Source organism: Oncorhynchus tshawytscha, linkage group LG05 (assembly GCF_018296145.1).
Source record: "Oncorhynchus tshawytscha isolate Ot180627B linkage group LG05, Otsh_v2.0, whole genome shotgun sequence".
NCBI lineage: Eukaryota > Metazoa > Chordata > Actinopteri > Salmoniformes > Salmonidae > Oncorhynchus > Oncorhynchus tshawytscha.
The window spans coordinates 76,209,980-76,225,757 of NC_056433.1; the positions used below are offsets into that span (position 1 = coordinate 76,209,980).

Sequence of the window (15,778 nt, forward strand, 5' to 3'; positions counted from 1 at the left end):
CACCACTACTACTGCTGCTCATCCCCACCACCACTACTACTACTACTGCTCATCCCCACCACCACTACTACTACTACTGCTCATCCCCACCACCACTACTACTGCTCATCCCCACCACCACTACTACTACTACTACTGCTCATCCCCACCACCACCACTACAACTGCTGCTGCTCATCCCCACCACCACCACTACAACTGCTGCTGCTCATCCCCACCACCACCACTACAACTGCTGCTCATCCCCACCACCACTACTACCGCTGCTCATCCCCACCACCACTACAACCGCTGCTCATCCCCACCACCACTACAACCGCTGCTCATCCCCACCACCACCACTACTACCGCTGCTCATCCCCACCACCACTACTACTACTACTACGACTGCTCATCCCCACCACCACCACTACTACTACTGCTGCTCATCCCCACCACCACTACTGATCATCCCCACCACCACCACTACTACTGCTCATCCCCAACCCACTACTACTGCTCATCCCCAACCCACTACAACTACTCATCCCCAACCCACTACTACTACTAGTCATCCCCACCCCACTACTACTACTAGTCATCCCCACCACCACTAGTACTGCTCATCCCCACCACCACTACTACTACTGCTCATCCCCACCACTACTACTACTGCTCATCCCCACCACCACTACTACTGCTGCTGCTCATCCCCACCACCAGCACTACAACTGCTGCTGCTCATCCCCACCACCAGCACTACAACTGCTGCTCATCCCCACCACCGCCACTACAACTGCTGCTCATCCCCACCACCACTACTACTGCTGCTCATCCCCACCACCACTACTACTGCTGCTCATCCCCACCACCACTACTGCTGCTCATCCCCACCACCACTACAACCGCTGCTCATCCCCACCACCACTACAACCGCTGCTCATCCCCACCACCACCACTACTACCGCTGCTCATCCCCACCACCACCACTACTACCGCTGCTCATCCCCACCACCACTACTACTACTACTGCTCATCCCCACCACCACCACTACTACTACTGCTGCTCATCCCCACCACCACTACTGCTCATCCCCACCACCACTACTGCTCATCCCCACCACCACTACTACTGCTCATCCCCACCACCACTACTACTACTACTGCTCATCCACACCACCACTACTACTACTCATCCCCACCACCACTACTATTGCTCATCCCCACCACCACTACTACTACTACTGCTCATCCCCACCACCAGCACTACAACTGCTATTGCTCATCCCCACCACCAGCACTACAACTGCTGCTGCTCATCCCCACCACCAGCACTACAACTGCTGCTGCTCATCCCCACCACCAGCACTACAACTGCTGCTGCTCATCCCCACCACCAGCACTACAACTGCTGCTGCTCATCCCCACCACCAGCACTACAACTGCTGCTGCTCATCCCCACCACCAGCACTACAACTGCTGCTGCTCATCCCCACCACCACCACTACAACTGCTGCTGCTCATCCCACCACCACCACTACAACTGCTGCTCATCCCCACCACCACTACTACCGCTGCTCATCCCCACCACCACTACAACCGCTGCTCATCCCCACCACCACCACCACCACTACTACCGCTGCTCATCCCCACCACCACTACTACTACTACTGCTCATCCCCACCACCACTACTACTACTGCTGCTCATCCCCACCACCACCACTACTACTACTGCTGCTCATCCCCACCACCACCACTACTGCTCATCCCCACCACCACTACTGCTCATCCCCACCACCACTACTACTACTACTGCTCATCCCCACCACCACCACTACTACTACTGCTCATCCCCACCACCACCACTACAACCGCTGCTCATCCCCACCACCACTACTACCGCTGCTCATCCCCACCACCACCACTACTACCGCTGCTCATCCCCACCACCACTACTACCGCTGCTCATCCCCACCACCACTACTACCGCTGCTCATCCACACCACCACCACTACAACCGCTGCTCATCCCCACCACCACCACTACAACCGCTGCTCATCCCCACCACCACCACTACAACCGCTGCTCATCCCCACCACCACCACCACTACAACCGCTGCTCATCCCCACCACCACCACCACCACTACTACTGCTCATCCCCACCACCACTACTACTGCTCATCCCCACCACCACTACTACTGCTCATCCCCACCACCACTACTACTGCTCATCCCCACCACCACTACTACTGCTCATCCCCACCACCACTACTACTGCTCATCCCCACCACCACCACTACTACTGCTCATCCCCACCACCACCACTACTACTGCTCATCCCCACCACCACTACTACTGCTCATCCCCACCACCACTACTACTGCTCATCCCCACCACCACTACTACTGCTCATCCCCACCACCACTACTACTGCTCATCCCCACCACCACTACTACTGCTCATCCCCACCACCACTACTACTGCTCATCCCCACCACCACTACTACTGCTCATCCCCAACCCACTACTACTGCTCATCCCCAACCCACTACAACTACTCATCCCCACCACCACTACTACTGCTGCTCATCCCCACCACCACTACTACTACTACTGCTCATCCCCACCACCACTACTACTACTACTACTGCTCATCCCCACCACCACTACTACTACTACTACTGCTCATCCCCACCACCACTACTACTACTACTACTACTGCTCATCCCCACCACCACTACTACTACTACTACTGCTCATCCCCACCACCACTACTACTACTACTGCTCATCCCCACCACCACCACTACAACTGCTGCTGCTCATCCCCACCACCACCACTACAACTGCTGCTGCTCATCCCCACTACCACCACTACAACTGCTGCTGCTCATCCCCACCACCACCACCACTACAACTGCTGCTGCTCATCCCCACCACCACCACTACAACTGCTGCTCATCCCCACCACTACAACCGCTGCTCATCCCCACCACCACCACTACTACCGCTGCTCATCCCCACCACCACTACTACTACTACTACTGCTCATCCCCACCACCACCACTACTACTACTGCTGCTCATCCCCACCACCACTACTGATCATCCCCACCACCACTACTGCTCATCCCCAACCCACTACTACTGCTCATCTCCAACCCACTACAACTACTCATCCCCAACCCACTACTACTACTAGTCATCCCCACCACCACTAGTACTGCTCATCCCCACCACCACTACTTCTACTACTACTGCTCATCCCCACCACTACTACTACTGCTCATCCCCACCACCACTACTACTACTACTGCTCATCCCCACCACCAGCACTACAACTGCTGCTGCTCATCCCCACCACCAGCACTACAACTGCTGCTCATCCCCACCACCACCACTACAACTGCTGCTCATCCCCACCACCACTACAACAGCTGCTCATCCCCACCACCACTACAACCGCTGCTCATCCCCACCACCACCACCACTACTACTACTACCGCTGCTCATCCCCACCACCACCACTACTACTACCGCTGCTCATCCCCACCACCACCACTACTACCGCTGCTCATCCCCACCACCACCACTACTACCGCTGCTCATCCCCACCACCACAACTACTACCGCTGCTCATCCCCACCACCACTACTACTACCGCTGCTCATCCCCACCACCACCACTACTACCGCTGCTCATCCCCACCACCACCACTACTACCGCTGCTCATCCCCACCACCACTACTACCGCTGCTCATCCCCACCACCACTACTACTGCTGCTGCTCATCTCCACCACCACCACTACTACTACTGCTCATCACCATCACAACTACTACTACCACTACTACTCATAACCACCACCACTACAACTGCTGCTCATCCCCACCACCACTACTACTACTACTGCTCATCCCCACCACCACGACTACTGCTCATCCCCACCACCACTACAACAACTGCTTCTCATCATCCCCACCACCACCACTACAACTGCTGCTGCTCATCCCCACCACTACTACTACTACTGCTCATCACCATCACAACTACTACTACCACTACTACTCATAACCACCACCACTACAACTGCTGCTCATCCCCACCACCACTACTACTACTACTGCTCATCCCCACCACCACGACTACTGCTCATCCCCACCACCACTACAACAACTGCTGCTCATCATCCCCACCACCACCACTACAACTGCTGCTGCTCATCCCCACCACCACCACTACAACTGCTGCTGCTCATCCCCACCACCACCACCACAACTGCTGCTGCTCATCCCCACCACCACCACTGCTGCTGCTCATCCCCACCACCACCACGACTACTACTACTACTGCTCATCCCCACCACCACTACAACCGCTGCTCATCCCCACCACTACTACTACTACTACTACTACTACTGCTCATCCCCACCACCACTACTACTGCTCATCTCCACCACCACTACTGCTACTACTACTACTGCTCATCACCACCACCACTCATCACTGCTCATCACCACCACCACCACCACCACCGCTCATCACCACCACCACCACTCATCACCACCACCACCACCACTACTACTACTAATCACCACCACCACTACTACTACTACCACTACTACTAATCACCACCACTACTACTACCGCTGCTCATCCCCACCACCACTACTACCGCTGCTCATCCCCACCACCACCACTACTCATCCCCACCACCACCACTACTACCGCTGCTCATCCCCACCACCACTACAACCGCTGCTCATCCCCACCACCACTACAACCGCTGCTCATCCCCACCACCACTACAACCGCTGCTCATCCCCACCACCACTACAACCGCTGCTCATCCCCACCACCACTACAACCGCTGCTCATCCCCACCACCACCACCACTACAACCGCTGCTCATCCCCACCACCACCACCACTACAACCGCTGCTCATCCCCACCACCACCACCACCACTACTACTGCTCATCCCCACCACCACTACTACTGCTCATCCCCACCACCACTACTACTGCTCATCCCCACCACCACTACTACTGCTCATCCCCACCACCACTGCTCATCCCCACCACCACTGCTCATCCCCACCACCACTGCTCATCCCCACCACCACTGCTCATCCCCACCACCACTGCTCATCCCCACCACCACTGCTCATCCCCACCACCACTGCTCATCCCCACCACCACTACTACTGCTCATCCCCACCACCACTACTACTGCTCATCCCCACCACCACTACTACTGCTCATCCCCACCACCACTACTACTGCTCATCCCCACCACCACTACTACTGCTCATCCCCAACCCACTACTACTGCTCATCCCCAACCCACTACAACTACTCATCCCCACCACCACTACTACTGCTGCTCATCCCCACCACCACTACTACTGCTCATCCCCACCACCACTACTACTGCTCATCCCCACCACCACTACTACTACTACTGCTCATCCCCACCACCACCACATCCCCACCACCACTACTACAACTGCTGCTGCTCATCCCCACCACCACCACTACAACTGCTGCTGCTCATCCCCACCACCACCACTACAACTGCTGCTGCTCATCCCCACCACCACCACTACAACTGCTGCTGCTCATCCCCACCACCACCACTACAACTGCTGCTGCTCATCCCCACCACCACCACTACAACTGCTGCTCATCCCCACCACCACTACTACCGCTGCTCATCCCCACCACCACTACAACCGCTGCTCATCCCCACCACCACCACCACCACTACTACCGCTGCTCATCCCCACCACCACTACAACCGCTGCTCATCCCCACCACCACCACTACTACCGCTGCTCATCCCCACCACCACTACTACTACTACTACGACTGCTCATCCCCACCACCACCACTACTACTACTGCTGCTCATCCCCACCACCACTACTGATCATCCCCACCACCACTACTACTGCTCATCCCCAACCCACTACTACTGCTCATCCCCAACCCACTACAACTACTCATCCCCAACCCACTACTACTACTAGTCATCCCCACCACCACTAGTACTGCTCATCCCCACCACCACTACTACTACTGCTCATCCCCACCACTACTACTACTGCTCATCCCCACCACCACTACTACTGCTGCTGCTCATCCCCACCACCAGCACTACAACTGCTGCTGCTCATCCCCACCACCAGCACTACAACTGCTGCTCATCCCCACCACCGCCACTACAACTGCTGCTCATCCCCACCACCACTACTACTGCTGCTCATCCCCACCACCACTACAACCGCTGCTCATCCCCACCACCACTACAACCGCTGCTCATCCCCACCACCACTACAACCGCTGCTCATCCCCACCACCACCACTACTACCGCTGCTCATCCCCACCACCACCACTACTACCGCTGCTCATCCCCACCACCACTACTACTACTACTGCTCATCCCCACCACCACCACTACTACTACTGCTGCTCATCCCCACCACCACTACTGCTCATCCCCACCACCACTACTGCTCATCCCCACCACCACTACTACTGCTCATCCCCACCACCACTACTACTACTACTGCTCATCCACACCACCACTACTACTACTACTCATCCCCACCACCACTACTATTGCTCATCCCCACCACCACTACTACTACTACTGCTCATCCCCACCACCACTACTACTACTACTCATCCCCACCACCACTACTATTGCTCATCCCCACCACCACTACTACTACTACTGCTCATCCCCACCACCAGCACTACAACTGCTATTGCTCATCCCCACCACCAGCACTACAACTGCTGCTGCTCATCCCCACCACCAGCACTACAACTGCTGCTGCTCATCCCCACCACCAGCACTACAACTGCTGCTGCTCATCCCCACCACCACCACTACAACTGCTGCTGCTCATCCCCACCACCACCACTACAACTGCTGCTGCTCATCCCCACCACCACCACTACAACTGCTGCTCATCTCCACCACCACTACAACCGCTGCTCATCCCCACCACCACTACAACCGCTGCTCATCCCCACCACCACTACAACCGCTGCTCATCCCCACCACCACTACAACCGCTGCTCATCCCCACCACCACTACAACCGCTGCTCATCCCCACCACCACCACCACCACTACTACCGCTGCTCATCCCCACCACCACTACTACTACTACTGCTCATCCCCACCACCACCACTACTACTACTGCTGCTCATCCCCACCACCACCACTACTGCTCATCCCCACCACCACTACTGCTCATCCCCACCACCACTACTACTACTACTGCTCATCCCCACCACCACTACTACTGCTCATCCCCACCACCACTACTACTACTACTACTACTGCTCATCCCCACCACCACCACTACTACTACTGCTCATCCCCACCACCACCACTACAACCGCTGCTCATCCCCACCACCACTACTACCGCTGCTCATCCCCACCACCACCACTACTACCGCTGCTCATCCCCACCACCACTACAACCGCTGCTCATCCCCACCACCACTACAACCGCTGCTCATCCCCACCACCACCACCACTACAACCGCTGCTCATCCCCACCACCACCACCACTACAACCGCTGCTCATCCCCACCACCACTACAACCGCTGCTCATCCCCACCACCACCACCACTACTACTGCTCATCCCCACCACCACTACTACTGCTCATCCCCACCACCACTACTACTGCTCATCCCCACCACCACTACTACTGCTCATCCCCACCACCACTACTACTGCTCATCCCCACCACCACTACTACTGCTCATCCCCACCACCACTACTACTGCTCATCCCCACCACCACTACTACTACTGCTCATCCCCACCACCACTACTACTACTGCTCATCCCCACCACCACTACTACTACTGCTCATCCCCACCACCACTACTACTGCTCATCCCCACCACCACTACTACTGCTCATCCCCACCACCACTACTACTGCTCATCCCCACCACCACTACTACTGCTCATCCCCACCACCACTACTACTGCTCATCCCCACCACCACTACTACTGCTCATCCCCACCACCACTACTACTGCTCATCCCCACCACCACTACTACTGCTCATCCCCACCACCACTACTACTGCTCATCCCCAACCCACTACTACTGCTCATCCCCAACCCACTACAACTACTCATCCCCACCACCACTACTACTGCTGCTCATCCCCACCACCACTACTACTACTACTGCTCATCCCCACCACCACTACTACTACTGCTCATCCCCACCACCACTACTACTACTACTACTGCTCATCCCCACCACCACCACTACAACTGCTGCTGCTCATCCCCACCACCACCACTACAACTGCTGCTGCTCATCCCCACCACCACCACTACAACTGCTGCTGCTCATCCCCACCACCACCACTACAACTGCTGCTGCTCATCCCCACCACCACCACTACAACTGCTGCTGCTCATCCCCACCACCACCACTACAACTGCTGCTGCTCATCCCCACCACCACCACTACAACTGCTGCTCATCCCCACCACCACTACTACCGCTGCTCATCCCCACCACCACTACAACCGCTGCTCATCCCCACCACCACCACTACTACCGCTGCTCATCCCCACCACCACTACTACTACTACTACTACTGCTCATCCCCACCACCACCACTACTACTACTGCTGCTCATCCCCACCACCACTACTGATCATCCCCACCACCACTACTACTGCTCATCCCCAACCCACTACTACTGCTCATCCCCAACCCACTACAACTACTAGTCATCCCCACCACCACTAGTACTGCTCATCCCCACCACCACTACTACTACTACTACTGCTCATCCCCACCACTACTACTACTGCTCATCCCCACCACCACTACTACTACTGCTCATCCCCACCACCAGCACTACAACTGCTGCTGCTCATCCCCACCACCAGCACTACAACTGCTGCTCATCCCCACCACCACCACTACAACTGCTGCTCATCCCCACCACCACTACAACAGCTGCTCATCCCCACCACCACTACAACCGCTGCTCATCCCCACCACCACTACTACTACTGCTCATCCCCACCACCAGCACTACAACTGCTGCTCATCCCCACCACCACCACTACAACTGCTGCTCATCCCCACCACCACTACAACAGCTGCTCATCCCCACCACCACTACAACCGCTGCTCATCCCCACCACCACCACCACTACTACTACTACCGCTGCTCATCCCCACCACCACCACTACTACTACCGCTGCTCATCCCCACCACCACCACTACTACCGCTGCTCATCCCCACCACCACTACTACTACCGCTGCTCATCCCCACCACCACCACTACTACCGCTGCTCATCCCCACCACCACCACTACTACCGCTGCTCATCCCCACCACCACTACTACCGCTGCTCATCCCCACCACCACTACTACTGCTGCTGCTCATCTCCACCACCACCACTACTACTACTGCTCATCACCATCACAACTACTACTACCACTACTACTCATAACCACCACCACTACAACTGCTGCTCATCCCCACCACCACTACTACTACTACTACTGCTCATCCCCACCACCACGACTACTGCTCATCCCCACCACCACTACAACAACTGCTTCTCATCATCCCCACCACCACCACTACAACTGCTGCTGCTCATCCCCACCACTACTACTACTACTGCTCATCACCATCACAACTACTACTACCACTACTACTCATAACCACCACCACTACAACTGCTGCTCATCCCCACCACCACTACTACTACTACTGCTCATCCCCACCACCACGACTACTGCTCATCCCCACCACCACTACAACAACTGCTGCTCATCATCCCCACCACCACCACTACAACTGCTGCTGCTCATCCCCACCACCACCACTACAACTGCTGCTGCTCATCCCCACCACCACCACCACAACTGCTGCTGCTCATCCCACCACCACCACTGCTGCTGCTCATCCCCACCACCACCACGACTACTACTACTACTGCTCATCCCCACCACCACTACAACCGCTGCTCATCCCCACCACCACTACAACCGCTGCTCATCCCCACCACCACTACTACTACTACTACTACTGCTCATCCCCACCACCACTACTACTGCTCATCTCCACCACCACTACTGCTACTACTACTCATCACCACCACCACTCATCACTGCTCATCACCACCACCACCACCACCACCGCTCATCACCACCACCACCACTCATCACCACCACCACCACCACTACTACTACTACTAATCACCACCACCACTACTACTACTACCACTACTACTAATCACCACCACTACTACTACTGCTGCTCATCACCACCACCACTACTACTGCTCATCACCACCACCACTACTACTACTGCTCATCACCACCACCACCACTACTGCTCATCACCACCACTACTGCTCATCACCACCACCGCCACAACTGCTCATCACCACCACCGCCACTACTGCTCATCACCACCACCACCACCACCGCCGCTCATCACCACCACCACCACTACCGCCGCTCATCCCCACCACCACTACTACTAGCGCCGCTCATCCCCACCACCACTACTACTAGCGCCGCTCATCCCCACCACCACTACTACTAGCGCCGCTCACTACTCACCACCACCACTACTCACCACCACCGCTACTACTCATCACCACCACCACTACTGCTGCGCTCATCACCACCACCACTACTACTGCTCATCACCACCACTACTGCTGCTCATCACCACCACTACTGCTGCTCATCACCACCACTACTGCTGCTCATCACCACCACTACTGCTGCTCATCACCACCACTACTACTACTCATCACCACCACTACTCACCACCACTCACCACCACTACTACTACTACTACTCATAACCACCACTACTAATACTAATGCTGCTCATCACCACCACTACTAATACTAATGCTGCTCATCATCACCACCACTACTGCTCATCACCACCACTACTACTACTACTGCTGCTCATCACCACCACTACTACTACTGCTGCTCATCACCACCACTCCTACTACAACTACCGCTCATCACCACCACTCCTACTACAACTACCGCTCCTACTACTACTGCTGCTCATCACCACCACTACTACTACTACTGCTGCTCATCACCACCACTACTACTACTACTGCTGCTCATCACCACCACCACTACTACTGCTCATCACCACCACCACTACTACTGCTCATCACCACCACCACTACTACTGCTCATCACCACCACCACTACTACTGCTCATCACCACCACCACTACTACGGCTCATCACCACCACCACTACTACGGCTCATCACCACCACCACTACCACTGCTCATCACCACCACCACTGCTCATCACCACCACTACTACTACTACTGCTGCTCATCACCACCACTTCTACTGCTGCTCATCACCACCACTTCTACTACTCATCACCACCACTTCTACTACTCATCACCACTTCTACTACTGCTCAACACCACCACCACCACTACTACTGCTCATCACCACCACCACTACTACTGCTCATCACCACCACCACTACCACTGCTCATCACCACCACCACTGCTCATCACCACCACCACTGCTCATCACCACCACTACTACTACTGCTGCTCATCACCACCACTTCTACTACTACTACTCATCACCACCACTTCTACTACTACTACTCATCACCACCACCTCTACTACTGCTCAACACCACCACCACCACCACTACTACTGCTCATCACCACCACCCCTACTACTGCTCATCACCACCACCACCACCACTGCTCATCACCACCACCACTGCTCATCACCACCACCACCGCTCATCACCACCACCACCGCTCATCACCACCACCACTGCTCATCACCACCACCGCTCATCACCACCACCACTGCTCATCACCACCACTACTACTCATCACCACCACTCCTACTACTACTCATCACCACCACTTCTACTACTCATCACCACCACTTCTACTACTGCTCAACACCACCACCACCACTACTACTGCTCATCACCACCACCACTACCACTGCTCATCACCACCACCACTACCACTGCTCATCACCACCACCACCACCACCACTGCTCATCACCACCACCACCACCACTGCTCATCACCACCACCACTGCTCATCACCACCACCACTGCTCATCACCACCACCACTGCTCATCACCACCACCACTGCTCATCACCACCACCACTGCTCATCACCACCACCACTGCTCATCACCACCACCACTGCTCATCACCACCACCACTGCTCATCACCACCACCACTGCTCATCACCACCACCACTGCTCATCACCACCACCACTGCTCATCACCACCACTCCTACTACTACTACTGCTGCTCATCACCACCACTTCTACTGCTCAACACCACCACTACTACTACTACTACTGCTCAACACCACCACTACTACTACTACTACTGCTCATCACCACCACTACTACTACTGCTCATCACCACCACCACTACTGCTCATCACCACCACCACTACTACTACTGCTCATCACCACCACCACTGCTCATCACCACCACCACTGCTCATCACCACCACCACTGCTCATCACCACCACTACTACTCATCACCACCACTACTACTCATCACCACCACTACTACTCATCACCACCACTACTACTACTACTACTGCTCATCACCACCACTTCTACTGCTGCTCATCACCACCACTTCTACTACTACTACTCATCACCACCACTTCTACTACTACTACTACTACTCATCACCACCACTTCTACTACTACTACTCATCACCACCACTTCTACTACTACTACTACTACTCATCACCACCACTTCTACTACTACTACTCATCACCACCACTTCTACTACTACTACTCATCACCACCACTTCTACTACTACTACTCATCACCACCACCTCTACTACTACTACTCATCACCACCACCACTACCACTACTACTCATCACCACCACTACCACTCATCACCACCACTACTACTCATCACCACCACCACTACTACTCATCACCACCACTACTACTACTCACCACCACTACTACTACTACTACTCATCACCACCACCACTACTACTACTCAACACCACCACTACTACTACTACTCATCACCACCACTACTACTCATCACCACCACCACTACTACTACTACTCACCACCACTACTACTACTACTCACCACCACCACCACTACTACTACTAATGCTGCTCATCACCACCACTACTACTACTACTAATGCTGCTCATCACCACCACCACCACTACTACTACTACTAATGCTGCTCATCACCACCACCACTACTACTACTACTAATGCTGCTCATCACCACCACCACTACTACTGCTCATCACCACCACCACTACTACGGCTCATCACCACCACCACTACTACGGCTCATCACCACCACCACTGCTCATCACCACCACCACTGCTCATCACCACCACTACTACTACTACTGCTGCTCATCACCACCACTTCTACTGCTGCTCATCACCACCACTTCTACTACTACTACTCATCACCACCACTTCTACTACTCATCACCACCACTTCTACTACTGCTCAACACCACCACCACCACTACTACTGCTCATCACCACCACTACTACTGCTCATCACCACCACCACTACTACTGCTCATCACCACCACCACTACCACTGCTCATCACCACCACCACTGCTCATCACCACCACCACTGCTCATCACCACCACCACTGCTCATCACCACCACCACTGCTCATCACCACCACTACTACTACTGCTGCTCATCACCACCACTTCTACTGCTGCTCATCACCACCACCACTTCTACTGCTGCTCATCACCACCACCACTTCTACTACTCATCACCACCACTTCTACTACTGCTCAACACCACCACCACCAATACTACTGCTCATCACCACCACCACTGCTCATCACCACCACCACTGCTCATCACCACCACCACTGCTCATCACCACCACTCCTACTACTACTCATCACCACCACTTCTACTACTCATCACCACCACTTCTACTACTGCTCAACACCACCACCACCACTACTACTGCTCATCACCACCACCACTACTACTGCTCATCACCACCACCACTACTACTGCTCATCACCACCACCACTACTACTGCTCATCACCACCACCACTACCACTGCTCATCACCACCACCACTGCTCATCACCACTACCACTGCTCATCACCACCACCACTGCTCATCACCACCACCACTGCTCATCACCACCACCACTGCTCATCACCACCACCACTGCTCATCACCACCACCACTGCTCATCACCACCACCACTGCTCATCACCACCACCACTGCTCATCACCACCACCACTGCTCATCACCACCACCACTGCTCATCACCACCACCACTGCTCATCACCACCACCACTGCTCATCACCACCACCACTGCTCATCACCACCACCACTGCTCATCACCACCACCACTGCTCATCACCACCACCACTGCTCATCACCACCACCACTGCTCATCACCACCACTACTACTCATCACCACCACTCCTACTACTACTACTGCTGCTCATCACCACCACTTCTACTGCTCAACACCACCACTACTACTACTACTACTGCTCAACACCACCACTACTACTACTACTACTGCTCATCACCACCACTACTACTACTGCTCATCACCACCACTACTACTACTGCTCATCACCACCACCACTACTACTGCTCATCACCACCACCACTACTACTGCTCATCACCACCACCACTACTACTGCTCATCACCACCACCACTGCTCATCACCACCACTACTACTCATCACCACCACTACTACTACTACTACTGCTCATCACCACCACTTCTACTACTACTACTCATCACCACCACTTCTACTACTACTACTCATCACCACCACTTCTACTACTACTACTCATCACCACCACTTCTACTACTACTACTCATCACCACCACTTCTACTACTACTACTCATCACCACCACTTCTACTACTACTACTCATCACCACCACTTCTACTACTACTACTCATCACCACCACTTCTACTACTCATCACCACCACTTCTACTACTACTACTCATCACCACCACCACTACTACTCATCACCACCACTACTACTCATCACCACCACTACTACTCATCACCACCACCACTACTACTACTCAACACCACCACTACTACTACTACTCATCACCACCACCACTACTACTACTCATCACCACCACCACTACTACTACTACTCACCACCACTACTACTACTACTCACCACCACTACTACTACTACTCACCACCACTACTACTACTACTACACCACCACCACTACTACTACTAATGCTGCTCATCACCACCACTACTACTACTACTAATGCTGCTCATCACCACCACCACCACTACTACTACTACTAATGCTGCTCATCACCACCACCACCACTACTACTACTAATGCTGCTCATCACCACCACCACCACTACTACTACTAATGCTGCTCATCACCACCACCACCACTACTACTACTAATGCTGCTCATCACCACCACCACTACTACTACTAATGCTGCTCATCACCACCACCACCACCACTACTACTACTAATGCTGCTCATCACCACCACTACTACTACTACTACTAATGCTGCTCATCACCACCACTACTACTAATGGAGCTCACTACCACCACCACTGTTGCTCGCTACCACCACCACTGCACACATGGAGATAAGTGTTCCTAGAAAGGATCAAAACACATTTAAACACAAGAAGGGGGATAAGGGGTGTGTGGATCAGGTTTAGGTTA

The 15,778-nt window shown here is 54.4% G+C and overlaps 1 protein-coding gene across 2 annotated transcripts in view; it reads right to left on the reverse strand.

The window, feature by feature from the left end:
- Nucleotides 1-15,778, reverse strand: part of cachd1 (cache domain containing 1) — a 136,726-nt gene that overhangs the window by 65,822 nt on the left and 55,126 nt on the right. The gene's annotated exons all lie outside the window — the stretch shown is intronic.